At 42.6% G+C, this 25914-nt stretch overlaps 1 protein-coding gene across 1 annotated transcript in view; it reads right to left on the bottom strand.

The window, feature by feature from the left end:
- Positions 1–25914, bottom strand: part of ERBB4 (erb-b2 receptor tyrosine kinase 4) — a gene marked incomplete at its 5' end in the record, with an annotated part of 570202 nt that overhangs the window by 486449 nt on the left and 57839 nt on the right. The window lies entirely within an intron of this gene.

Below are 25914 nucleotides of genomic sequence, written 5' to 3'. Positions count from 1 at the left end.
CTCTGTCCCAGGCATCAGCACACTGCCAGGCACACGGCTTTGCCATAAACCTTTGGGAAAAGCAATTCTTTATCTCTGATGGAAAACACCTTCCTTCCTCCACTTTCTCTGATAATTTGATGCTGGGCCATCAGCACAAGAGCATCTCAGTATTTTACAGAGCAGCATAAAAATTCACAAGTTAAAAAAACCCTATCTTGGTGGCAGAGAGACCTCTAGTTCAACAAAACTGGTTTAACATTTCCGTGCTTTTTCTTTTTTTGTTCTTTAAATGCACCCAATATTTCATGCTCTAAGGACTAGCACAAGGTGAAGAGCTTTCCCCTTCTACAAGCATCTTGATGGGCCATCAACACTCAGGTGAGAAAGGCTGCTAGTGTTACCTGCAGGAGTTATTTAATCCATTTTGTAAAGGTTAGGACAAAATTAAGATCAAACTTTCATGTTCTTGACACTTCCTTTTATCTTTTTTTGAAAGGTATTTTTAAGAAATTATTGCTGCAATAAAGGAAAGGACAAATACATGTCAGTACTAGAAAACAAATTTATATCCTTGCTGTGACAAATGGGCCGTGCCGCACTGTGTCCCTGGTCGGAGGGGACGCCCCGGCCCGGCCTCGCTTAATGGCAACTTCTCATCCTCTCCTGCCAGGCCAAGTCTCCATCTGAAGATTTGATATTTGCCTTCATAGCTGGTTCTTAATCAAATAGGGTACTTTTAGAACGAAATTACCGTGGCTGTATTACAGATATAAGACATCTCACTTCAAGGGCATAAGCCAACCATTAAATGATGGACATTAGAAAGAAACTTTTCCTTGTGAGCAAGTTATTACATCCCGACGGTGCCACTCACATTTCTGACAGAGAACAACGCTTTTGCCCCACACTGTCCATCTCCTGTGCACCTGCACCCTACATGGCACATGGGATTTGCTCCTGTTTCCCATGGGGGAGGTATCTGCAAGCCTCAGGCCCTGACCACTCCTGCAAGGCCTTTCCCCTTGCAGAAAAGAAAGCAGGGGTCACAACAAGGACCGTGGTAGTGGACTGTTGATATTTAGCAGCTGCCCAAAGAGGCTGGGGTTCTCCAGCCCTGACCATGTAACCAAGGAAGCCCCAAGAGCTTCACCACTGCCTTCAGCCACATCAGGATGAAGCACATCGGGGTCACGTTCATTTCTGGACCTCAGAGGCACTCGATTTCCATTCTAGGGAATGTGCCATGGTTTGAGAGGGCTTCCCTCACTGAAGAACACTACTACAGCCACACGCCACAGCTCTTTGTGGAGTTACAGCAACTTGTTAGGATCGTGAAACCACCCAAAACTTGCCCCGGCAGCTGCACAGCAGCCCATGTGCCCACCATGGGTTGGATCTTCTGCACAGTACCCAGAACTGCTCTGTCTGGGGAAGATCTGCTAAGATCAGACAAGGAGAGATGCCTTCCCCAGCACTAACTCCATTCAAAATACCTGGAAACCCCCACACTGGGACAGGCTCCAGATGAACATGTTCCTGTTGCACGCACAAGGTAAAGGAAATGGTTCAGCTGAGGAGGCAGAGACTGAGCTGTACAAGATCAACTTAAGAGCCATCATTTTTAGTGGCATTTCTGTGCAGTTACTTTCAAATTATCCATTATCCCAAGTTTTCTTTTCCTCCCAGCTTGAAGATAATTCAAAAATAACTTGATTACACACACTTCCCATCAGTGGCAACAGTACTGAAGTAAAAAAAAAATGTTTTCCTTGTTACTGTCTAGTGCTCAATTTTCTGATTTGATTTTTTCATGCATTTAATACAGCTTGTTAAGTAGCAATATAATCAAGAATGGCAAGTACGAAGACCAGTTTTACAGCAATTAAATAATCTCTAAAGAAACCAGCAATAAAAAGAGTTGGAAAGAAAATCTGATCCTGCTGGAAATCCATTTGTTTTAAAAAGGACGGACTTGTTAGGAAGGGAGCTGATTAAATCAGCTGAGGCACTGCATAAAATAATTGAGTGGGGGGAATTGGGCTGGTTAATTGTTGTGCTGTAAACATTATTACTACAAACCTAAGTATTTGCAGAGATTATGGCTGGATGTTTGTTCTTCCAGTAATGAATACAAGATTTCTGTCTGGAACAACAGGTGTATATAATACAATATAATAATACAATAATATAATGTATAGAATTCTTAAATATTGCAGAATTCAGACACAGCTCATCTCTCACTTTTTTCAGCAACAGATGTGTTGGGGAACTATATTGACTGGGCAGGTTCTGTGTGTACTCATATTTTTACACAGATAAATGCATACACACACATATACACTTAGGCACACAGACACTGCATCACTGCATTAATTTTAGGGAACATAAAAAGATGAAGACTTTGAAAATCCCAGATGACACAGAAAAGGCTTACAAAAGCAAAAGAGGGATGACATCCTTTCCTATGTTTTGCATGGACCTTCCAGGTCTACAGCCCCTTAACTCCTTTTGGGAAGGGGAGAGGAAAAGCTGGGAAGCAGGAAGAAGGAAAAAGCTGTCCCAGTCCAAATCCACAGCAAATTGAGAGCAAGGAAAAACATTTAAAATAAAGGAGAACAGCAGGAGGATTACAGAAGCACTGCAAGGTTTCCCACAGCTTTCTTCTCACTGGAATTCCTCTACAAAACATGTGCCAGTCTTTCAGATTACAGCATCGCTCCGCTGCATGGCCTCCTCTCTTGGCTTTGTGTAAGGCAACACCTTTTCCCAATTGGAGTGGTTCCCAAAGGAACTCCAGTAGATTGACAACATGGAAGTTAATGTGTGATAGTGGGACTGCTCAGACGTGGTGAGATGCTCACCTGTGGGGAAAATTGTTCCAGTGATAGCAAAGCAGTCACTTTTAAGCAAAACATAAATATATACATGTGTGTGTGTGTGTGTGTGTGTCCAAGAGTGTACAGCCTGGGGTAGCCCACACCACACACCAGCGACTCCCTGTCTGGAGGTGCAGGGACCACACTGGAACCAAGGAACCAAGCAGGGATGCCCCCCCCCGTTGCTGGGGGTGCCAGTCTGTGGGTCCAAGCTGCCTTTGACAAGTTGCCATTTGCACACTTACTCCTGCTCTCTGTCTATCTCAGTCATTAGCTTCAAAAATACCGCATGGAGGATAGGAAAAAGAGCTTATAAGGAAAATAAACATATCTTTGTTTGCTCTGAAAATGGAAACTGTAGGATTAAAGGTATCTGGATGAAAAGTAATATTACAGATGAGCTGGAAGCTGGTTCGTTTTTTACATCAAAGGAGTGAAGACCCAAAGTTATGCATTGTGCCCCACTAATCTACCAGCTACTTGAATACCCTAATCCTTTACTTCGTTCATCCCCTTTCTTTCATTTTCCTACCCTGATTTCTTACTGCCTCTCCATAAGCAGCCATCTTCACCTATTGCACAGAGCTCCTTTCCCACTGATGGAAATACTCACCTTGCAACTTCATGATGCTCCTGGTTAGCTGCAAAGATACTTCTGGACCTAAAATCTGCATAACTGCAGAAGACCAAAGTGAATGAGCAAACCCTGCATTGGACTGGCTCATCCTCAGACATACTAGAATCCAGCAGTGACTGAGAACTGAGGCAAAATTGGGTGAGTCCCCATCACCATTTGACCAGCACAATGTTGTCTTCAAGATCATCAAGGCCTGCTACCCATCCCGGGAAAGGGAAGAAAAGTCATCAGTTCAAAGGTACTGTGCTTGGAGCTGTTACTCCAGTTTGGTGACTGCTGCCTCCTTTCCCCGCATCCTGTTATTTTGGTTATTCCCCCTTCAGTCATGTCACAGTGAGATGCTAACAGGCTGCCAAATAAACCCTTTGGAGAACATAAGGACGTTACATGCTTCGTGATTCCTAAAGAGAACATCTAGTGCCGTGTTAAGGATTTTACAGACTTCCATTTAACTCTTGTGTACTGGCATTAGGCTCCCATAAACGACAACTCCATGCAAAGCTGTGCCTCTGCTTTCTGCACCCTCCACTCAGCCTCTGCTGCTCCTTCCCTGCCCAGGGCAGCCACAGGAGCACAGATGTGAGGGGCAGCTCAGGGACAGGCCAAGGGCTGCTCCTGCCAGGCACTGCCTGGAATTCCTCAGATTTTTGCCTCAAGAGCAGCATGTTGCTCTGGGAGCCAGGCATCTTAAAGGACACAAAAACAAGCCCTGCCATGAACTCAGAAACAACGCTTTCAAATGGCTACTATTATTTTTTGATAAACTACGCTTGTCCAAAATGGCAGGATATTTAAGAGAAAATGGCACTAATTTATGCAAAAGTCAACAATACAATTATAATAGTCATTTCCACCTCAAGTCAGCTTTCAAGGTGGTAATGGAAACCAATATGGATTGAATGGGAAACATCTGGCAGGGAAATCCAAAGAGAGAGGTTCAGAAAATGCGACAGCTGCAAAGAGACTTGCTCACTTCTGCTGCCAAGGTGAAGGCACACACCATCACCACCCAGCCACACTCCTGTGCACAGGCCCTCCAAAAAACAAAGACTGTTTTCTCTATTCAAACTCAACCCAAGGAGAGAGAAATGCAACAGAGTGTTGCAAATGTGGCACAGCACGGCAACCACCCCAAAACAACCCCTCAGAGAGACGCACGACTGGGTAAGGATCACTGGTGGCAGCGGCAGGAGAAAATTTAAGGCAGGAAATTTTGCGATGTTTTAACCACCACTGCATTCCCCTGTCTTCCCAATCCTTTTCTAACACTGAAATACATCCCAGTAACCTGGATAAAACCTCCTGCCACAGAGCTGGCTGACAACTAAAAGTTTACATGAAGCACTTACCAGTTCCTCATGTGAAGCAGAGGAATAGAACAAATCACCATTTCTGTGTGTTTCTGCTGTAAAACCCACAATTCCTTCAGTCAATATTGAAAGGCTGGGTGGAACCACACAGCATTTCTGACCTAAAAAAGTCTACTCAGTTACTTCTTTCTGCTCAGCTGGATTTAAAGCTGAGTGCACACCTTGAATGAGAAACATGGGGTACCAGCCTAAAACCTGGAAGAAGGAAACTCCTACACTGCTTCATGAAAAAATGCCTTTCTCACTGTATCACTGTATCTGCGAGGTGCAGTGTCAAGAGCATGAACAAACCCCACAAAAATGCCCTGTGATGATGATTGTCTCTTCTTGGAGGGATTTAATGAAAAGGACTCTTTCTTCTGTATGTAAAAAAATTCATCTAAATGATAGCTAATTCCCATAATAGCTGCTATAATGGAGAAGAAAAACAGCTACAAGTTACATTAGTGTTCCAGATGGGGTTTTTAGCATTTTTTTCCTAAGAATTACCCTCCAAGGACCCTAGATAACCAAATAAACAGCATTAGACAGAACAGGGACATAGAAAAGACCTCAAACCTCACTACAATGAAGGAAGATCGCTACTATATTCATATCCTTTTAATAAAAAAGGCTGCTGGAAAGAGAAGTCCTGATGCCTTTTGTTGAACAAAAGCCAGTTTGTCATTAGTACATTGCAGACAAGGCTGAAGAACACTTTGGCCATTTGAAATTCTGGACTCTGAAGTATTTTATTACCAAGGTTAGTGAAAGCTTGGATGAATCAATATCCTTTGTGTATCCACTGCACAGTTCAAAGCTGCCTGTCTGCTGATTTCATGGCTGCACATGTGCCAAGAACTCTAAAAGCTGTATGGGGAAGATGTACATTTGTAGAAAACAATGTTTAAAAAAAATAAAGTCTGCATTAGTTTATCCTTTCTTTCCCCCCTCAATTTGCCATTTTCTTCACCATCCCAAAGATCACTACAGCACTCTCTTCATATATCCAACAATCTCTATGTATCTAGAAGTTTGCTTCCTTATAACACTGAATATTGAGCATTTGTCACTCGTTTCAGGCAGGAAAATCTATTCACTTATAACACAAATTGCCTGAAAGTCACCAAGAGTCCTTCAAAGTGATGTACAGGGCTGCTCTGGCAGTAACAGCAGCAAAAAGATCCTTGTTGGCAGATTCCTTTGAATCATCAGTATCTTCTACACCTGTTACCTGGTGTTGATCTGGAGCATTCCTTCAAAGCCCTCTGACTTGAGCCTTGTTCTAAGTTGCTCTCCCCCAGGTTTAAAGCTATTGAGGTATAGGTTTCCTACACACATGGAAATTTAAAGTCAAGAATTGACTGCATTTAAAAAATGTGAACTTTTGGGACACCCAGGTATCTGAGAACAGAAAGCAGATGACACAAGATGGTAAAATTAGAACAGCTGCCATGCTTAACAAAATGGGCAATTAAATGAGCTTTAATCCTTCCACAGTAACTTAATAGGACCTGTGGAAATGTTACACTGGGATTCAACTCAGCAACAATGCCAGCAAAACATGGTTTTGATTAATTATGAGAATGAGTTAGTCAGTAAAATGGACATGGGAACACAGTGGTCTACTCTGCTGTGGAGCAGCACCAGGACACTTCCACTCCAGAGCAGGCTCCTCCATCACAGTCTTTCAGGTGATGTCAGTGTTAGCCCAGCACCCCTTAAAAAGAGCTTCATTTTCCTGCTCCCCAAGTACACTGAAAGACAACTTTCACATCTTAAAAATCATGTCAGTTATAAACTTGTATAACAGAAAAAGTATCAGTATTCAGAGTTTCTGAGCTTCCTGTTTCCTGGGGCGAAGTCTAAAGCTCAGTCTCAGCCTTTCTCTCAAGCAGGACTTAATGGCATTAAAAAACAAAGCAGAAAACATGCTGCTTTACTTCCCTTAGCAAAGCACAGAAACTAATGACTGTGCTTACAAGACACTAAAAAGAAGCTGAATTGTTTAGGTAGACAAAGACCTAACTATGGAGATTTCAGAAAGGACATGATCAGCAGTTCATCATCTCAGACTGTTCAGAAAGCGCAGTACTGATCTCTGGGGTAGTCCAGCAGAGACTGGAATTAGCAGTACAGGATTTTTGTCTTCAGCTAGTTTTTAATTGCACAAACAGACACTGTAAACATCTCACTACCTGAGCGTGACCTTGGTGAGCTACACTGAGCTCACGACGTGCCTCTGCTTATTAACAATACCAGTGCAAGGTCTGGGACCACTGCACGCCTTAGCCAACAACCCTAAAGCCATCAATCATTTATGACAGAGCATAAAAACCAGGCTCATTTTTGTGAGGAAACTATCCAGCACAGTGTAGTGATAATGTGTCTGTTATGCCTTCTGAGGAGACATTCTGACCTGCACACATCCCCAAGCTCTGCCTTCATCATAGTGATCAGCAGGACCCTGAGCAAAGACCATGTCGGCCTCACTTTTGGCCAGAGCTGGACCAGATCACTTCCATCCTCCTTGGGTGGGGCCACCCAAACTGACCATCACATTAATGCACAGCCACAGATGAGGGAGGAGGGAGGGGATCCCTGGCTGAAAAGCCAGTCCTGGAGGAAGACACAGCTCTGTCTGCAGCTCGAACACTCACGCTGCTCTCCACATCACACAGTGCTTGTGCAACTGCAGCCTCCATCAAGTGCTGTTTTGACAGCTTAAAATGAGGGACACCATTCCTCGTGAAGGAATTCAAGCTGTACCCACTGACTCAGAAACTACCTCGTTCACACTCTGCATCTGCCAATCTTAGCAGTCTGCCTACACTTTAGGAATAAAGGGGGAAATTAAGGTAGTGTGATATGTAGGATACTTTTGAATATTAAATTTATGACACATTGTTGATTCATTTATAATTCATCGCAAATTGCAATGCAAATATTTGGCTAAAGTGCAATGATGTTGGGAAAGATGACTTTTTTGTTGTTCTTCTTTAAACAGACACCAGAAATAACACATCCCACTTAGTCCAGGAGTGAGTCCCCATTAGCGAAGACACAAAGAACAGCCAAGTCCCAAATCCTGTGGACTGGGGATAAGAACTAGAGGGCAAGAAACTCTCCCAAGTAAGGAGGATTCCTTCAGAAGATAAGTGTAACTGGTGTATATCATTACAAACAGGCAAACGCCTTCATGCATCCATGCACACCATTAGGACAGAAGAATTAATTTGCTGAAATATCCTGTGAAATTGCTGTATGGCTAAGCAAGGTGAAAAAAATAGTGTCAGTTCAAAAAAGATTGTATTTATATTTCATTGTAATTTTAAAATTATTTTTCCCTGCTATTTCATTCCCTTGAGTCAGTCATCCAGACATTTACGCAGTCAGTTTAAGCAGGAAGCTCAGGCTTGAATGAAGCAAGAAAGCTTCACCAGAGTGTTGCTGAAAGCCATTTTCCGGACTACAGAGGCTCAAAGGTGGGCAGAGAGAGCTTGTTTTCTGTCTTGAGAGATCAACACCTGCCAGCAAAATTTGTGACACTATTATCTGCAGCCTACAGAGACCTCCAGCGACACTGACCACCAAGTCAAAACAGAACCAGTTATATATAATCCCTTGTCCCCTGAGGAACAGTATCCTTTGGTTTTTAAGCTCCTGTAAGTTAGATTTTGTTTAATTATGATTACTATCGCTCTCTGCTATGCTTTGGTTCTGTTGAGGTGATGCAAAGAGAGAACAGTAATGACTTGAAAAACAGAAAACATCTAAAAAAGGTCTGTCTTAGAGGTCTAGTGGTTCACTTGCAGGTCCAATGGCACTAAGTAGGAAAGTACAGGGAACAAAGCATAAGGCAAACATATATAATTCTTTTCTTATAAAAAGAAATACAAAAAATCTATACACACCACTCTTATCTTGAAGCAGTTGTCACAGCTTGAAAGTCTTGTGGCTGAGATGGAGAAGATATTCAGGGACACAGCTATGATTAAGCATTTGAAGAAATTACTAAGAGATCACTAGACATCACTCACAGTAAATTCTTATTTAAAATGTCTGATGGGAAATGTCTCTCCATCAACAGAATAAAGCAGATTCAGACACTGTTAGTGAGAGACAGCCACAGCTGCAAGATTTTGCTGTGTGTGCTGAGACTGCAAGGGCAAATGTATGGCAGGCACTAAGAGCACAGCTGAAACCACCTGGGCTGAATGTGGCCACAGGAGCCGCCGCTCGAATCGTGTCTGGACATCAGTGGGCTGTGCCACTGAACCTTTGCCAATGGGAGAAGCCTCCTCCGGCCGGGGAAAACGGCAGCAGGAGAGAGCAGAGGGAAGCCCTGATTGATTTTCAAAGTCTTTCCCAGGTGCTCCAGCTCCCTCTGACAGGCATTGCCCAGAGGAGTTCACACCAGCTGTAACTGCAGTGAAATACCAAGAAGAAACTGCCCCAGTTTTGCTTCAGACTGGAAAGTCACAGGTTTTTTTGTCATGCATTCTTAAACAAATAACACTCTAACTTCAACAAAATCAGTTTCAGATACTGAGGAGCTACTTCTACCAAACACTAAACAGACGAGATGAAAGCTCCACTGATCTCATCACAAAAAGCTCCCATGAATTTAACAGGGCTGGGATTTCCCTTCCTGTATTTCCAGTATTACCATATTACTGTGGTGTGAAGAATGGATTACACCAGCCTTGCTAATTCAGGCAGGCTCTGAATAGCAGCAAGGCCAGCCAACGAGCCAGTGCCTTTTATTCCTCCCCTGTTGCTTCCTTAGTATGCGCCCGAGCACGCGTGGCACAGAGCATCGGCCTTTTCTTCACGCTTCCGCGAAGGGCACGGCTGTTGCAGCAGCCCCGGCAGCGTCCCCCCCGAGTGAAGGCTGCCTTCATTCAGAGGGGCACACAGGTGTCCTCCCTGCCTGCCAGCAAGGGCAGCAGCTGTGCCGATATCAGCCAAAAAACTGCACTCCCGAACTGGGCACCCTCGTGCACAGCCAGAACCCAATGCCTCGCCAGCCCCCCAAAACTGCATCCAGCTCCCAGGGATGCTCAGGAGGATCAGGAGAGGCCTGGCAGTGGCTGGATGCTCTCAGAGGGTGATAATCTGTGTATCTGTGTGCTTCTGCTCCCTTGGTTATGGGAGAGGCACTCAGTGCTGGTTTTGGTCATGTTGAGGACAGAAATCCTTTGTTAACCCAACCTGTTCAATGCGCTATCACATCGTATTATTATTACTGACTCTGGGGTAGTTTTCTCAGGGTGGACCAACAAACCAAAAAATAATTGAATTCCTCTCATTTATTATTTAACCCAACTGAATCTTATTTTCATAAACACCTTAGCTGGTGGAACAAAATATCTCCTGTTTCCTGAGTGTTTGTCAATGGTTTATTCCTACACATGGCCGAAGTCCCTTTCTGCAAGATAAATGTATGTGCTGGCACACACGTGCTTAGACACGCTCAGGCAGTGCTAGTGCCCCTTTGCAGAAGATCATCTGCTAAGAAAATAAAGCATTTAATAGGTAATGACCCAACAACCCAGATATCTCCTGCAGAAACCTTATGAAGCACAAACTTTTTGCCATGTATTTGGCTCAAAAGAGGCAGTCCCTTCTTTTTTTTTATATATATATATATATGCATATATATATAAAAATATATATGAAGAACGCTTCTGGCTATATGAATATTACTCTCATTTTTAAACCAATGCTTTAATAAGGAATATTTGCTTTTGCCAATGATTATTTGTTGGGTTTTTTTCCCCACAGAATGACAGATGATACTGTCTTTTCAAAGTGACAGAACAAAAGAGATTACAGTGATAATCAGGTTACCTTAGATAGAAAGGAATGAGAGATTCAGAGCTACTCCTCTGCCCAACAATCCTCAGACTTCATATTTTCATCTACTGGGTGAGCACTATCTCTGTAAGGTTTATTTAAACATATCGCTTTCCCACTAAAGCATTTTCTGGCTCCATAGACTTCCTCTAAGGATTTTCAGCTAAAAACAGGTTATAGTTTCAAAGCACAGTCATAACAGAAATTGGAGAGGATATATCACAGTAATTGTGTTTACCTTATAATGAAAGAAAATAAGGAATATTCCACCTACTTGAAATAGAATTTAAAGAATGAACAAAAAACCAAAGAACAAACCCACTAGGAGGAAATAGAACAATGTCTGTCCATCCCCAGACAGTCTATAACCAAACACTGCAATAATCACAAAAAGGAAAGGCTTTCCAGATATAACATCATCTTCAGTTAACAAATAGGTAGTGTTTAACAGTGATACACAGGTAAATTTCAGTACTGTAGGACTGATTTAAAACACTGGACGTATTAATAATCCTTGGAATAGCTACTATTTAAAAATGGATATATTTTAAAATAATTTTAAAGTGGGTAAGTATCAAGTTAGAAATCTCAAAAATGCAGTGGAAACTGTTTGATGCCAAAACACCAAGCCAGAGCCATAATCCAACCTAAAACCCACGTGGGTGAACCTCAGGGCATCTCTCTTTGGCCCATCAGGTAGCAGCTCACTGGGAAGGGGCTTTCACCCACAGGCAGTCAGAATCATGGAAAAGGGCATAAGGAGACATGGAGCTCAGAGCTGGAAGAAACCAAGTCTTCAGTTCACCTTTTATTCTCTTTTTTCTCTCTAAAACATATGACATCAGCTTCCATTTTTTAGTTTACCCTTTGTTCAATTCATGAGCACATGAATTGCATTCATAAAGGCTCCACGAATGTCAGCATTAGAAATGTAATTGTAGGTATTTATGGAGTGGTCTAGTCAAAAAAAGACCTCCAAGGAAAGTGTCCCAGGCCTGCCCAGCTTAAGTCTGCAGCTCTAAATTAGCTCATGCCAGGAATCCCTTTTTGGCAAAACATTTTCTTTTGCCTTTGCTGGAAGCACTGCTTCCTCAAAACCCAACCACACTGGTCTTGAGGAAAGCTTTGTTAGAAAAAGACCATAATTTCGATACCTCTGATACCTTTTGGCCTTTGACAGCCAAAAAGCATTGTGGGGTAAGACAAATTATCTGGGTTACGGGTGTGAAACCCAGATGGAAAATGAGGTGGGAGAGACAACCCTAAGCCGTGAGTTCCCTGTGCCGTTGGGATGCTCATTCCCAAATCCTACAGATTTAACAAATGGCTGTGAGCACTGGAATTATGAGCACTCTTCTGTTCTGGAGGTTGAACCTTCTGCTCTAATGAAACCTCTCCTCTTCACATTGCAACAGCTTTTGAAGCTTTTGGTGAGCCAAGGGCAGTTCTCTAAAGGCAACCCAGTGATTTCCAAACAAAACGTACAACCAAGGTTCACTCCATCATCTGAAAAACACTGCATCAGATGCAGCCAACCAACCAAAAATATATTTCTTACTGAATTCCGTTTTATATTTCTTCACATGGCAATTAAAAAGCTTATGCCCAAAGATATAGGAAGCAGTAAAAATGATGCATACCAAAAGATCTTGCTGAACTTAATGCAGCATGAAATTATCCAACGGGCCACTTTAAATACTTTGCTGTAAAAATACACACCATAAAAGCATGTTTCACTGCTCTTTGTTTAACAGTTGAGTTAATTAGGGAAAAAGACAGTATTTTCACAGATTAAAGACAAAACAAAAAAATCAAGTATTTATGTTCTCAGAGAGTTCCTAGATGTACAACTCACTAAGAGCAGCAGCACTAGGCACAAATGCAGAAGAACAGGGACTCACTTCTCTTTTTTAATTCCCTGGAACCAGCCTTTTCAAAGCAATATGAAATACTACAGGAGTCGTATTTCTATTCTGATTAACTTTTCATTTTACCAGGCTCAACATGTTTAAACCACTATCTGGACACGACCTCAAATATTCCAGGGTTATGGTAATTCTATAAATGATTATCAAGAGCAAATTTACAAATTAATCCTAAAGTAGCAAAAAAACCAAAAAAAAAAAAGACAAAAAAAACCACTGCTGAGTAATTTCAGCGACACTTCCCAATGTTTGCACAATTCTTTGTTTAATTCCCACTAGCCAAGCGCCTCTGCTGGCACGGAGAGCTGGAGACATAGCACTGCATATTCTGGCCAATTAAAGAGTTCTCATTTCTTTTTTTTTTCCTTCACCTAATCTTATTAACTCTTCCAGTGCTGACACAAAGACATCTGTTCCCAATAAACTTACCATTTCAAAAGTTAATGGGACTTTCTTCACGCAATCCACTGGTGGCCCACTACATTCAGGGAAGGACCCAGAGCACCCATTAATGTGGGACTGCATGTATTTTGACAGCAATGGTTGCAATTAATTTTTTATCTTGCACCATGTCAGGTGGCTGGCACAGCCACATGCTAATTCTCCTCCCTGCCACTTGAAATGCATCTCCTCCTCCTGACAAGATCAGCCACGAGAGCATCTGAGATGAAGCAAACATCATTTCTAAAATTCAGCAGGAAAGAGGTGGATGCAAAATATTTTTTTAAAAAGCAAATTAAAGCAGCAGAACATGAGTCTTGCCCACCAAGCACATCAACAGCAATTTCAAATGTGGTCAAAAGATGTCAAATATGTTAATTTCTTTTAAAAACCTTGCAGTTGATAGAATGCTGAAGGGGAACTTTTTAAATATTGTTGGTGTCATTCCCCACTCAATTGTATGCCCAAACTACCTGTTTGGTTTTATAGTTTAAAGTATGTGCTTTTCTATTGTACTTTTTTTCTTCCCCCACTAGGACAAGGAAAGAAAATAATGCTGAGGATACTTATTTTCTAAAATACTCTAATGAAGTCAGTGGAGACTCCAGGAGCTCAATGCCATAAATAGAGAAAAGAAACAGAACATATCAATCAAACCAACCCAGCTTGAATTGCATCTGTAACAAAACAAGGAAAGGAACAACCGCCTCTTCAGCAGGGGAATAACAGAGAAAATATTGACTTGCTAAAGAGAAACTATGGGCATATTTTGAGCTCTGAGGAGGCTGTAATTGTTTCTAAATAAAGCTGAAAGTCCAGTGGCATGGTCAGCCTGCTCCTGGAAGGATTTGTGATGCTGCACTATGAACAACAGGTGGGATTTTTAACATCTTTTCTTAAAACAAAAATCTCAACTCCTGCTCATTTTCAAAAGGCAATACAAGGTGTGCACACTGATACTTCCTTTTTTGGCCACAGAAATGCTTCTGTATGTATATCACACTTCATTTCTGTTTTTACTGACCTTTCAGATGGCCTTAAATGAGTCTTAAGTGTAACTACAGCTGTGGCACAACCCCACAGGCATTTCTAGCGGCCCAAGTGCCTCCCAAGTCATGCCTTGGTAGGAGCTTGGGTGGAAGAGCAGCACCACAAAGACCCACAAGGAGCATTCCCGGATGGCCCTGCACCTGCAACGTGGATGCTCCCTCCTAGAGCAATGCTTCCAGGGTACTTATACATGCAACATCCACAGCTGCCTCTCTAAAGAATCTGGTTCAGTTTTAGGCAGGGACTGTATTAATTACTGGTAAGACAACTGCTGTAGACCTTCCTTCCCTTCCTGACACCACCTCTCCTGCTCAGCACCAGGCTCCTGCAGCCGCATGCCAGCTGAGAGGCAGAAAGCCCTCTCCTTTCTTGAGTGGTAATTATAATTCTCCTTGCTACAATGAAATCCTTTCTGTGATTAAATTTCAATCTGAGCAGTCTGATTTTCTCATTTGCAGAGATTTTATTAGTTTGTGGGAATGTCTGCTTCCCCTCCTTTGAATTTATTCTTAAATTACTCTTCCTTTTTTCTTTTTTTTTTTCCCCTCCAAAATCCCTCTCTTTCAAGTGACATTTGCCAACATTAGTCTGATTTAAGACCTTTTATCCAACCCATTGCCTTTTACTTAACTATATTGCTTCCAAGACCACTGGGATCTCCAGGCATTAATCATTAGCATTCATGTTGGAGCTGACTTCAGGCAATGAGTTACCATGTCTTTGGGGAACACGGTGCCCCACCAGCTGAAATGCTCTGAACGGTCTGCCCTGGTACATTAACTCTAAAGCAAACTCTCTCCCCATACCTTGTCCTTCTTCTTAAAACTCCTGTTCTGCAGCACCAAACACCAGCTCTAGGGCTGAGTCCAGCACAGTCCACACCCCACCTTATCTCATCCCTTAATTTAGACTGAACTTCCTTACCCTCAGTCAAGAGAAAGAGGCCGATGGTCCAAGCTCAACACTATGTCTTGAAAACACAGGCCAGACCCATTTGGCTTGGCCAAATCAGTCAGTTGTGCTGGTCTCCCATTCACCAGCAGACCTAAAGCTGGATCATCTTGGTTGGAGCCAACGATGAAGTCAGTGAGTGGCAAAAGCCCCCACATCCTCAGCTAGAAGGGCCACACTCTACAGATGCCTGAGAAATTTCTAAAATTTGTCAGTTTGTCGGAATAAATAACATAATGAAGTGCCCCGTATGAATCAAAAACTAAACTAACAAACCAACACTCACCACACCTAACAAAAACCACCTTGCATTCAGTGTTAGGGTTGCTACCACAGCACCTCTGTGCAGCAGGAGCACAGCCTGCCCTTCCCAAATACTCTGCTCACACTGCATCTGAAGCCACTGCTTGCAGCACAGTGGCTCCCACACACCTACAAACTACTATCAGTGAGAATCTGCAAACAAAACTTATCTTCAACCATTGTGGCCATTACATCGAAGGGGTTTTTTGCATTTTGCAGAACTGCCTCGGCCTTGTCACCTTGCACTATTCAGGGTGCACTCAGCCCATTGTAGACACCCATACTAAAATACTGCATCATTGGTTTTTTGAAGCACATGAAAAATTTCTTCTGCTTATTTTGGGTAGCACTGGGAAATTAAATGGGAGCAACACACTTCAACATTAGCCTCACGTAAATCCAGTGATGTCCCCTCAAAATAGCCATGTCCTTGCTTTCTGTTTTAAGCTGCATTTTGCATAAATCCCAACCACAGAGGCTATTGAAGCCTACACTGTCTTCAGAGTCTCCAGGAACATCCCGGGAGATTTCCAAGGTTCCCAAGGATCCATCATGCCCCCAGAAGGGTCCCCTGATCACAGAGGGGTTACTCTTCCTGAAGTACACAAGACAATTTGCACTGTTTTTATTTGTTCTCTTGGTATTATTGTTAGAGAGCTGAGGTGACGTTCCCAGTCAGAACGGATCAGTGGGAACACAGACATTTCCAGGAGGGGAGCATTAGGTGTCGTCCTTAGGTGCTCTTCCAAAGGCATTGGGCACAGGGGCTGCCGACAGATGCCCAGCAAGGTTTTCCAAATGGCAGGGGTAGGTCTGGTGCCTCCAGCGCCTGACCCCCACGGGTTTTTCCAGAGGTGGAAGGCTGGTCTACAAGGTGAAATTAGTGCTGAGGAAGTCAGAGTGTGAATGTAACAGCATCTGTAAATCCCCACAGATTCCCCATGTGAACAGATTTAATCTGCATTACAAATGCCTTTTCATGGCTGGAGTAAATGCAGAGCTCTTCTTTCAAGGGTAGGGGAAAGCTGAAGCTCTGTTACTGTACATTTCAGCTCAAGTTTCTGGGATATTTTCCTTGCAATGCATAACTAATATTCTTAGGCAGCATCTAATAACACAACTCAGACATGCTACCTATAGGACTACTTTTTCAGAACACCCATCAGAAGGCTTTGAACTATGTCTGTAAAGTTTTTGCGTCTTTTCCCTGTGATTATGGCATCAGCTTCAAAGCAGCTCTCAGCAAATTCAAGAAAGCTACTTCAGGAAAATCAGTTGCGCAGGCCAAATAGCCAAACATACACACGCACATGCAATTAAAATCAAATGCCTAGATGATCATTTCAGTTTTAATTAGATTTTACCAGGACTGTGAGTTAAGGCTGCAGGCTGAGATGTTGATTTAAAGCTGTAGCTAATGTGTTTTATTGCCAGATTTGCTCATAGTCAAAGCTAATTATCCCTATTATGCTTACATGATTTTTCAAACAACCAAAAAAGAAAAGCATTAAAAAAGTGCGTTTGTAGCAAGCAGATTGGCCTGCCAGTATCTGTGTGTGCACGTGCATGTGTGTGTATTTACCAGCCATTTAAAACCCAGATCTTCAGTCGTACGGGGAAAAAAACCCAAGCAATTAGCAGATGAAGTGTGGTACAGTTAAACAAACATCTTATTCCACGACACATCAGGAAACACTGAATGCAGTATGATCTTATGCTACTTCTAAATACAGTGATCTTGTGGAAAGCAAGATCTAAGAAATGCTGAGTAGTTTGTTGAAATCATATCTTAGAATGTAAGGGGGCATAAAGGGAATTTTCTGTGGTTTTCAATGTGAAAAAAAAACCAACTACTGGTTTTGTTTTTCAAGGTTATTTTATTCTTCTCACGATTAACTTTCCTTAATTTTATCTCTGGGAAAACGAAGAACAGAAAACACTGAGGAAAAAGAACAAGAAAATGTAAGCCTGAAGATTTTTACATTTTTAATTCTTAAAACTGACAAGACATTTCAAAAGAAACAGCAATTGGCAAAAAAAAAAAAAAAGCAACCCATAACTACTCTGTTTGAAGTAAAGCCTTGCCTCTTTTCCTCAGAAAGAGTTCAGATATGTCTTGAAGAAGCCTTCCCCACTGCTCTTCCCTCCTCTTTGAGCAAGGACCCAAGAGTGTTTGCTCTTGCTTTCATCTCTCCATCCATTGCCTCCACCCTGAAGGGGCGCTCAGGGTCTGCCATCCACTTGTTCTTCTACCGGGGAGCCTCCTATGATGTGCAGGGATTCTAAGGAGACTCCAAGAAACTTGTCTTCCACGAGTTAAACCAAAAATAGCACACATACAGCCAGCCAATACTTCCTCCCTCCCTCCCTCCCCGCTCCTGTCAGAACAGATTGCATTTTGCTTCTGTTTCGATTTTAAAAGGAAAACATTCTGGACAGAAAAAGAGTATGTTTTCCCACTGGAAAATGTTAGTTTTCTTTGAAAAAAAGAAGAAAAACTCCCCCAAAACCCAACCCTATCGAGATCACACTGCAGGGCTGCAATGCCTCAGTGGTTTCTTCTCGAGGCAAGTCCCCCAGTGTGGCAGGGCCAGCAGGGAGGAACAGCCTGCTGAGTCAAAGAGTGCTCAATTGAGTCAGAAAGTGTTCAATTTTCAAGTGTTTTGTCTCACCACTGGAGCTGCTGGTCACCACTCCCACTGAAATTGTCTTCCATCCTGTTTCTGCAGGAATGCCATGGGGCTCTACAGGCTGCCAGAGGCACCTGCCATGGCTGTGAAGCTCAGCACGGTGGAAAGCCGATGCAAAGGATGTATTTTAGGGCAAAAAATTTCCAAGAAAGGAGATGTTTCATCCTCTCTGAACACGATGCTGTGTTGCTGAATATGCAGATGGATTTTCACTACAAGCAGGATGTCTTCTATTTATAACTTTTGCTTACTCTGTTGCCACATATAGGGAAATTCTTCTTCCCTAATTCTTTGTGTTGATGGAGACGCCTTCCCAGCTGCTACCCAACCGTGCCATGGAGCTCATCACACGGCCTGGGAACATCAACCCCAGCATAGGCAGATCCACGGAAGGACCTCCTCCAGTAAGGAGACAACTGCTCATGGCCTGACAGCTCATCCCTAACAAGCCAGGGAGATTCTTGGCAACCTAAGTGCCACTAAAATAGCAGTCTGCTGTCACTAGATAAGGAAACCACTTTCTCAGTGTTATTGATAGAAAAGCAAAGTATTTACTGCCTGTACCTCCCCAAAGCCTCACATACACAGCATTAAAAGACATCCAGTGGATAGGACAGTAGTGGACTATGTAAAATCTCACTGAAAGATTAAAGAAAAGAAAAAAAGAAAGCTGGGTTTAATATTTTAACTGCCATTGCATTTGACGATTTCAGGCTTTGGCTAGAGCAAGGATCTAACAGAGATTCCTGTTATTAATTGCTTTTGCGTTTACAGTCATAAGGCTCTTATAACAATTTTTATGAGCAATACTCTAAAACAACTCCAGGTTTTCTGATTTTCTTAGCCTTGTAAAAAAAAAAACCAAAAAATTGGAGTAGAAAAGCACCCAAAAAACATAGATATTTTGCTAAAGCCAACCCCTACATTGTTTCAGGTCAGCTATGCTGCTGTTTCAGACCCAGCAGCAGAACCGAGGCCAGCCACAGCACCTCTGATGTTACTGTGCACGTGATACCCCAACCTGGAGAGACACAGCACAGCCCACCTAAAGCGTGCCCACAGAATTATTGCCACCTCTTTCCCCAAGGTGTTCCAGCCTGCCCTCTGGTCTCAGCAGGTTTGGGGATTGCACAATCACCCCCAGGAGGCTGTACCAGCACGTTTGCAGGTGTGTGCTTGTACCTGTGTGCTGCAGATCACCGATTAGTTTTATCAGATCTTTGCTGCAGCAGCAGTGATGTCACTGTCACTTGCTTTAAGGGAACAGCTGGGCTTGCTTATTTGGTATGTGTGTTTCCAAGCAAGTCAGCCAAGACTGGCCTGTGAATGCAGCAAAGAAAGACCCCTCTTAGAGAGTCTTTCCCTGGGCATCCAACAAAGGGTAAAACAAAGAGCTAATACTGGACGAGACCCAAGAGCTCTTCATATGAATAACTGCAAATGGGAAAAAGATGCCCCAAGAGACAGAGCTGGAGGCAAGTTGTGACAATGGTTAATAACTCCCAAGGCCGGCAGGGCTGAGGATTATTTAACAGCCCAGCATGCCAGTGGCATTGGATGGACACCATCACCCTCTGAAATCCTGAAGGATTTTGTTCAGTCTGCTCCTAAACGACACCTGCAGATGAAGACAGAGCTTTTTGGTTCTCCAGCATTAAACAAATTGCACTTTCAGCAACACCTGGCCAAGGTTTCTGCTTCTGTCTCACTCTCCTCGTACCTTCTTAGTCAAACTGAATCCAGCCATCATTTTAGCTTTCAATCCACAATGGAAAGGTCAGATCCGGTGGACAGAGGCCAAAGCCTTTGTTTGCAGCCCCAAATAGGATTGCATTAGTTAAGCCTTAGCTGCCGTTCTCAATTTTCTTCATTCACAGCACACACTAGCAGCCAATTTGGTTGAAAGAAATTTGGCAACTGCTCTTGGACCTTCATCCTCCACTGTTGCTTTCTCCCCCAGTTAAACCAACTATTTTCCTTTGCTATTAATGACAGATACTAAAGCATCTCACTAGAGCCTAAGCAGAGCAAACAAATGTGTGCCTGTTCAGGAATGACTTGGGCCAAACCATGAGGATCTGATAGCAATTAATGCTTAAGTACAGAGACTTTTTTCTTTCTATTGAAGCATTCTCATATATATCACAGAGCACATCACCACCCACCACGTAAAAAGTGACAGTATTCACAAGATGATGTACCTATTAAACTAAACAAAACAGGAATTCAAACCCCTGAGGGCTGCAGAGGGATGACAACAGGATGCATAATGACTGGGATGGCAAAAGCCTAACTGCAGGCACGGTGGATTTTCTCTACTGAACAACTTATATGATATCTGTAGGTTTTTATGCTATGGTTTCAAATATGTAGCACTATCAGTACTATTTAGGAAGGACTAAGAGTATCAAGCTCCTAAGACTTCAAAAATAGCCTTTGAATACTGCTTTTCATGTAATGCACCAATCAGGACCTTTTCAGGATAGGTCTGAACCCTGACATCACCAGATGCTCTGACTTGCCAGAGGAAGGAGGCAGTGGATGTCTCATCTCCTGGCCTGCACCATCAGCATGCACTTACTTGCTGGAACCCTGGATTCAGAAAATTTAGGTTTGGGATATAGTAATATATATGTAATGAGATGGAGGATTTTGGGTGTAGGTTAGTTCTTCATCTTTCTTCTTCCTTCTCCTTCACAAGCCTGGGTGATCTGGAATTGGTTCAAAAAACCCTCAGTGCGGAACATGAATGATTAGTTACTGGATTGTAAGTAAAAATAAATTAGTTGGAATTTCATAATTGGACAGTTAGGGATTTAAAAGACCTTGGAAGGTAGAACTCAGGGCCATTTCCACCTTGTTAACTTAGAGGCACATTCCGTGCAGCTGTACCATAAATAAGAAATAATAAACATCTGAGTCCGAAGAAAAACTCAGCGTCTCCTGCATTCCAATACAAACTCTGAGTAAAAGAACTTACGAAACAGAAACAAAGAAGAGAGGAACAGGAACAAGAAAATTTAATACTTATCTGTGGTATTTGTTTCTCACAAGTAAAATGGAACCTGTATACATGGGCATACACATTTAACTCACAGGCGGCTATGCCATGGAAATCTGCAGTATGAAAGGTGCTTGAGCACAAACTCCTTGGCATGTTGGAGTCCTCCAATGGTTCTTTCCCAAAATGAGTGGCCATGAAAGGCGAGTACCACTGAATGCGATCAGAGCTTTAATTTATTATGTTCCATTCAAAAGCTGCCTCCAGTCAGGTTAATCCAACTCTGCCAGCATCATTTCATACATTCCCCATGTTTTATTTATTCCTCTGATACATTAAGAGGAGAACATACTGGGTTATCCATGGGTCCTGGCTGCCAATAAATATCAGGACCGGAAGTTGCATTGTTTGCTCAGGGCACTAACGAGACATTTGTAACAAAATCATGCAACACTGGCACCATTTATTGACTCTGCAAAACAACCAGTTTTCTAACTCACTATCAGCAACTGATCCCATGAAAGTCAGGCTTAAAAGAAAGTCCAATCCTATTAGCATAGCAGGGTTTCCCACTGGCAGCTCACTAAGGGACTGCCAGTAGGATTACTTCCAGGCTTAACCCCTGGAGCTCAGAAATCCCTTTGTACTCTGAACTGAAGGGGAAGCTGAAATGTGCTGCTATGTGCTGTCCTTTTCCAGAACTCATCAGCACCAGCTCTGCCAGCTGAGGATGCACCAGCACCAGCTGGACCAGAATTTTTTTTTCTTTGTACAATGAGGGTGGTAAAACACTGGCACAGGTATCCCAGAGAGGTGGTGGATGCCCCATCCCTGGAAACATCCAAAGTCAGATTGGGCAGGGCTCTGAGCAACTCTCCCATCCCTGCTCATTGCAGAGGAGCTGGACTATAGTCTTTGAAGGTGACTTCCAACCCAAACCATTCCGAGATTCTGTGATTACATTCCTTACTGAGAAATGGCTGGACTTCTCAACACACTCAAACTTATGCAATTAAGAGCAGTAATGAAGGACAGGCGAGAATCTTGATCCCTGTTGCGTTAGATCCCTATCCAGAGGTCTCCAAAACACAACTATTCGGCTAAGTCTTAATTTAGGTCTAACACTTGTTGCAACCTGAGAAGACACTGTTGATACAATGATAATTGTATTCTATGTTTTACAACAGCACAGTCTCACTGGTTATCCTGCACAGGTTTATTCTATCTGGGGCAAGAACTGTAACATGCCAAAAATGCCTAATATCCTACTAGTGGTTTTGAATTATTTTTTCAGCAAGGATTGTATATACTGCAAAATCTCCCTTCACCCAAATAGGAGTATTTAAATGAAATAGAAAATTTTCAGCAAAAGTGTAATGGGTAAAAATACAGGATAATTACTTCTGCTTTTTCACTTCAATACTGTCAAAACATGTCTGTTCAATAAGCACAGAGCAGCTGTGTTTCAACTCTGTCATTATATTTAGACATGTATATTAATTGAATTATATTTCTATTTATTTTACTCAATGCCATTCTGTTTATACATACGAGATGATTCATTATTTTCAAATTATTTTTTCAGTGCTGGCTATTCCATACAGTTTTAAAATACTGCATTTCCTTTCCAACTCTGAAATCTTGTTTAATGTCTAAAGACAAGCTGCAGAGCAGAATCAACATCCCTCCACCAGCCCTGGCTCCTACACTTTGTACACCAGATTTCTGAAACAAATATAACCAACTGGAGGTTTGAGTCAGGAAAAGCTAGCCCTGTTCTGTATTTGACAAACACTGAAGATAGAGGCTACTAGAAGAAAGAAACATGTAAGGAACAAAACCAATAAAGAATGCAAAGACCTTTTCAGGGGTCTAAAGAGTGTGATCTCTCCAGCCAGGGTCCTGCATCAGACGTGGGCAGATGACTCAGTGTCTAAAGGCACATCCCCAAACCAGCAGTGCAACTGCACCCTCACACAAAAGGACTGGGAATTTCTTCCTCTAATGCTTCCCAGCACCAGGCCAGGATCCAAAGCCTCAGCCCAAGGGCATCTGCTCATTTGAAATGAGCACTGTGCTCCTTCCCCCCTTACCCACAAAGCTGGACACGAGATTTATGTTGGAGGAGGAGCAGAGTTAATGCATGAATGACTTCACAAGGTCGTCAGAGATTAAAATTGACACAGACTAAATTGTGCTGAAACCAACAGAGGTATAGGAAGGGGCTTGAGCCAACACTGGGACCTCTGGACGAAATAAACAGGTAATTCAGACTCAGAAAAGTCTGTGAAAAAGACCATGGGAAGCAGTGGGTCACTCACTCCCAAATGTCCCCTGGGAGAAGGGGGAACATTCCCCCCAGTACTCAACACTCAAAACCTGAAGGACAAGTATCTTAGCTTTCATTCAAAATCCAATACATACAGAAAAATGACTTTTTTTTTTTTTTCTTGAAGAGGGGGAAGGTCAGAGTTAAGTAGGCTTTTCTTTCTTAATTTCAATGGCTTTACAAGTTCCTGAAGTCACCTGGGCTACAGAAATGTATTTCTATCATTTTCATTTTGACCAGCAAAGCAAGTGGTGTGTACAAAGGGGAAAAAAAAAAAAAAAAGACATGCACACAATATCAACCACAGCACTGACATGAAATAAAATACTTCAGAAATATTATGATGTGTTGAGGCACCCTCCTGGCAACTTTTAAAAGATGTCAAGTGTAATTCAGATTTGATTTCTTCCACTGTAGGTAACCCTGGCAGCAGAAACTTTCATCAATAAAAAAATTTCAGCCACACGACTTAAAACTCCCCGGATATAAACAATAAGAGGATGTGTGAACTGGATCATGAATCTGGTGCTCTCAAATTCCAAGTGCTGCAGCCAGCCAGCCAGACGCAGGGCATATATCCTGGATCAAGACAACTATGTCAAATTAACCTAATTTTTTTTTTTTTTTTTTGGAACAAAGGTTCTGAAGAGTTTTTGTTACAAAATGTTGATGTTTCCTTTCCCTGTGACAGCTCATTGGCCCAATGCCACCTGGGAGAGAGAGAAGGCTCCTCCAGATAAAACCTTGCCTGGTTCCAAATGCTTTATTATATTTATATTTATAATAATACCAAAAAATTCTAACAGTATAAACAGACAATTTTGCTTTGTAAAAGAGATGTGAGGCAGGACAGATGCTGAGCTTTATTTTTCTCCTCACCATTCTTTTTATTCTGCTAAACAGACAATGTGGCAGGGAAGCACAATAACTGGAACCTGCGAAGACCAACCTGGACAGTGGAGATTATGCCCACACATGAAAGTCATTTGATGCAAGAGGAGGAGCAGATCAGTGTCAAAACTATGTACTACCAGAACTGGTTAGTTTTAGAGGGAGGGTCCAGAGCGGTCCATGAGGCCATCAAAACAGGGTCTTCGTCTCCATGTGTGCACTAGCAGTACCTGGAGGACTGGTTCAGATTCTTGGGTCTCTCAGACAGTGCATTTGGTGCACACCTGAAGTGGAGCACTAGACTTTACTCCCTGGAAAGGAAATTTAGGATTCTTGCCCCAAAGACAGACTGTGATCCAAACTGGCATATGCACATGAGGGCCACTGGAAGGATCTGTCCTCAAACTGTGCTAGTGCTCTGAACCAAAACGCTCCCCTGCATGCCAGTGGAATAAGAACTACAGGGACATAGGTATCGTGTTTGCCAAAGCCATGGCACAGAAGGAAAACCAAGCCTGCTATCAGAGTACAATGCGGAGACAGATTTATAGCTGCGCACAGGCTTGCGAAGTTATTAGAGACCTAAACACATTCAAAAAGCAGAAAGATAGAGTCAAAATGACCCTCTGGGTTAAAATGGTATCTTTGCTTTTTTGCTTTATTGAAAACATATTTCAGCTGCTGATTCTTTCTCTCAGATTTGATTTCTGGTTTTCTGGTCCTGTAGAGAAAAGAATTCCCTCTGGATACAAATACACCTGTGGGAGGGAGCTCACACGGGAGCTTGGGTCTTCACTTCATTTTCTTTGCTGTTCAGCTCCCCATGAAGCCCAACCAAGGGATGCGACTGATGCGTTTCACTCATTTGTTTGCTGTCTACAAAGATTGGGTTCCACTGGGGGGTTGTCAATTTATGAAGACCTTAAATTATTGCTAGAAGTATAAATGACAGCTGAACATGAAGGTTTTACTTTATGTTTACCTGAAGACATGAAGGTACTCTTTGGTGCCGAGATCTGCCCTGGTACCTCCAAGAGAACTGATATCAATTCTAGTCCTGAGAGTGAGTTTCAGCCTGCAGCAGTGGGTGGGGTGCCCACATCAGGGTAAATGATCTGCAAATAATAATTCTCCATCAGCAAACAAAAAAGAAAGCAGTGGTTAAAAGAAACCAGCAGTTAAAGGTAATACCCATAAAAGAATCACAAAGTGGGACGCATAGACTGACAAACATCCAGCTCTTTATGCCCTGCTTTCCTGCACTCACAGCTACATAAATAAGAAAGGAAGATGTAAGGCAGAAAACACCCACATCTGGGAAACTCAGTTCTATGTAGAACGTGGTGAGTTTCCCCGAGCCACCAGCAGTCAAGTTCACTAATGAAATCTGCTCACATAAAATGTCACCAATGAAACACCCTTTCTTAAGGGGCTGTTTTGTTAAACTTCCTAAGCAACACGTTCACCGTCCTGTTCGCAAAAGGTCATAAAGCCCCGCATTCTCATTTGGTACTGCTCTCACCAACAGCTCTGATTTAGAGCAGTCGTGATTGCTGCCACAGCCAGCAAGAGGCTCGCGCCTACCGATACCAGCATTCCAATTTGGCAGGCTAAAAGTCTCCTAAAATCA

This window comes from Coloeus monedula (genome assembly GCF_965178545.1).
Source record: "Coloeus monedula genome assembly, chromosome: 7".
In the NCBI taxonomy this organism is placed as follows: domain Eukaryota; kingdom Metazoa; phylum Chordata; class Aves; order Passeriformes; family Corvidae; genus Coloeus; species Coloeus monedula.
This window is presented reverse-complemented; position numbering and strand designations above follow the sequence as displayed.